Source organism: Hevea brasiliensis, chromosome 7 (assembly GCF_030052815.1).
Source record: "Hevea brasiliensis isolate MT/VB/25A 57/8 chromosome 7, ASM3005281v1, whole genome shotgun sequence".
NCBI classification, from domain to species: Eukaryota; Viridiplantae; Streptophyta; class Magnoliopsida; order Malpighiales; family Euphorbiaceae; genus Hevea; species Hevea brasiliensis.
In genome coordinates this window covers 87,386,445-87,389,545 of record NC_079499.1, presented here as the reverse complement: position 1 = coordinate 87,389,545, position 3,101 = coordinate 87,386,445, and the positions used below count along the sequence as shown (strand labels likewise).

The following is a 3,101-nucleotide window of genomic DNA, read 5'->3' as shown; positions in this document are numbered from 1 at the left end:
GGGGCATCCTCTACCTTTAATGATGGTGGTTTGATCTCCAAATTTTGTACTCCTTCAAGTTGAAAAATTGTGGCTTCAGGATGTGGTGGAGAACTCTCCAAGTGTTGTGCAAAAGCAGCTATGTTGTGATTGTCATCATCAATGCTCCCACCATGGACTAAGCAATTTTCAAGTGGGTCTTGTGGATAGCTTTGTCTGAAATGCTCTTGAAGAATCTCATCAATAATGTCTACTCGCAAACAAGACTCAACTTCTTCATGTTTTCTTTTCATGGCTGGATTGATGTTGAATATCATTTGATCATCTCCCACTCTAAGTGTCAATTGCTCACCCTTCACATCAATTAATGCACCAGCTGTTGCCAAAAAGGGTCTTCCCAATAAGATAGGAACTTTTGTGTCTTCTTCCATATCTAAAATGACAAAATCCACCGGAATGTAGAATTTCCCAACCTTGATAGGCACATTTTCAAGAATTCCTTCCGGATACTTAATTGAACGGTCAGCTAATGAAAGATACATGTTTGTGGGCTTCAATTCTCCCATATTCAACTTCTCATATATTGAAAGAGGCATTAGGCTGACGCTAGCTCCAAGGTCACATAAAGCATTTGCCACACAATTATCACCAATATGACAAGGAATGGAAAACACACCCGGATCTTTGAGTTTGGGAGGTAACTTCTTCTGGATTATAGCACTGCATTGCTCTCCCAAGTTGATGGTGTCATAATCTTCTAGCCTTCTCTTGTTGGAAAGAATCTCCTTCAAAAACTTGGCATAACTTGGCATTTGGGATAGTGCTTCGGTGAATGGCACATTGATATATAACTTTTTTAGCACTTCAAGGAATTTGCCAAATTGTTTGTCTAGCTTGTGCTTGATGAATCTTTGAGGGTAGGGAAGGGTGGGTTTGTAAGGTTCTGTGGGATGTCTGGTGTCTCGCCTGCCTCTTGCTCCCTTTTGCTTTCTGTTTCTTTGTCATTGTTCTTGCTCTCAACTGAGTTTTCTTCTTTTGTGCTCTCTTTTTCTTCTCTCTTGTTTTCACTCTCTTGACCAACTTTTTTACCACTTCTCAAGGTTACAAACTTACATTGTTCATGAGGGTTTTGTGGTTGGCTAGGTAGTTTCCCATAGGAATTGCTTCCTGATGAGCTTGCTTGTTGCGCCAATTGAGTCTCCAACATGCGGTTGTGGACTTGTAATTGATCCATGGTTTGTCTCATGTGTTGCATTTCTTCCTCCAATTTGCTATTCATCTTGCTTTGTTCAGCAAAAAATTTCTCCATCATGTTCTCCAAAGATGGCTTCGGTTCATGGGATGGAAGGGATTGTTGTGCTCTTGCTTGATATCCAGCTGGTGGCTGCCTTGTGGGCTGAAATTGAGCCTGAAATTGAGGCCTATTTTGCTGCATAAAGCTGGTTATGAGCATAATTTGAGCTTTGTCCTTGTTGAGCAAAAGTTGCTTGTGGTCTCCATGTTGAGTTGTTCACATTAGAATAAGCATTTCCCATAGGTTTACGTTGATAACCTCCTGCATAAGCTTGTTCTTGCAAATAATCATCACCATAAGAAGAGTAATTAACTCCACAACTTTGAGTTCCATCTGTGAAGGCAACTTGTTGCATAGTTGTAGGAGTTGAGTTTGTTGCCTTTGTGCAAAAATCACTAAGAAGCTGAGTCAACTGATCAAATCTTGCATTCATGTAGCTAATCGAGTCTAGTTCATAGATCGACTTTCTTTGGCTCAAGTGCTCTAGGATTTCCCCATAAATGGGTATTATGAGCAATCTTCTCTAATAGATCATAGCATTCTTCACTTGTCATTCTCATGAAATCTCCTCCTTGTGAATCAATTGTGTTTCTTATGGTGGAGTAACTCGTGTAGAAATTCGAACAATCATCCATTTCGGTATTTCATGATGAGGACATTGCCTTTCAAGCTCCTTAAATCTCATCCAAGATTCATACAAAGTTTCATCATCCCTTGGTTTAAAAGCTACCATCAAATTCCTCAAATGAGTGGTCTTCCAGTGGGAAAAATTGAGATAGAAAAGCTTGAGATAGTGCTCCCAAGTAGCTATAATAGCTTGTGGAAGTGAGTCATACCACTCTAATGTGAATCAAGAGAGAATGGAAATAAGGTGAGCCGAATAACTTCATCAGAAACTCCAGTTGTCTTTGTGTACCACATATCATCAAAATTTTCTTCAAATGAGAATGAGGATTTTCAAGTGGGCTACCTCCAAATTGTGAATTCAACCATTTGAATAAGACCGATTTTAATTCAAATTGATTAGCTCCAATAATAGGTCATTATCTCTCACATCAGTACATCTAGGAAAAGCATAGTCTAACATGGATCTTCTTTGAGGATCATTTTGATTAATAACCACATTTTGCCCGTTTTGCTCGTTTCCTCCATTATCTCCACCAATAGCTCTATTTTGATTCTCCATATTTTCGATTGTCTCCTCTTGCTCAAATATTTGTTGTTCTTCTTTTTCTGCTTCTTTTCTTCTTTTGTATTCCTTTTTGTTGGCTCGACAGAATTTTTCAATTTCAGGATTGAACAACAATTCGGTGTCACTTGTGCTTTTCGATCGTCTCATAAACAATAAAAGTACCTGAAAAACACAAGGAACAGTAGTGAAAATAAAAGAAAATAAAAATTCTAATTAGCTTAAAACAATTAAAATCCAACTTAAAAACAAACAATTCCCCGGCAACGGCGCCAAAAACTTGATACGGTGTGTCCGCAAGTGCACGGGTCACAGTAGTATAGTTTTAAAAATTGATATCGATCCCACAGGGAATTGTGCTTAAATTGGAAATAAAAGTATAAGCAAATTAGAATGACAAAAATTAAAAGATATTAAAAATAAAATCTAAAAATTAAAATTAAGACAAAAATTAAAGATGTAAAATGAAATTTGGAATTAAAATTGGTATTTAAGGAATTAATGCTAAATCAAACAATTAACTAAAATTAATTAAACTAGATTACCAAAAATTAATGTGGAATTTCTATTTATGAAATTTGAGAGGAATTAAATCTAAATTCTATAAAAATAAAAATAAAGTGATTCTAGAGATTGGAT

At 36.8% G+C, this 3,101-nt stretch overlaps 1 non-coding gene across 1 annotated transcript; it reads left to right on the top strand.

Annotated features, from left to right (window-relative positions):
* Nucleotides 1–1,914: 1,914 nt before the first annotated feature.
* On the top strand, nt 1,915–2,021 carry LOC131181794 (small nucleolar RNA R71). Its single transcript, XR_009150271.1, has one exon. It is a non-coding gene; the product is annotated as a small nucleolar RNA R71 (small nucleolar RNA).
* The last annotated feature ends 1,080 nt before the right edge of the window (nt 2,022–3,101 follow it).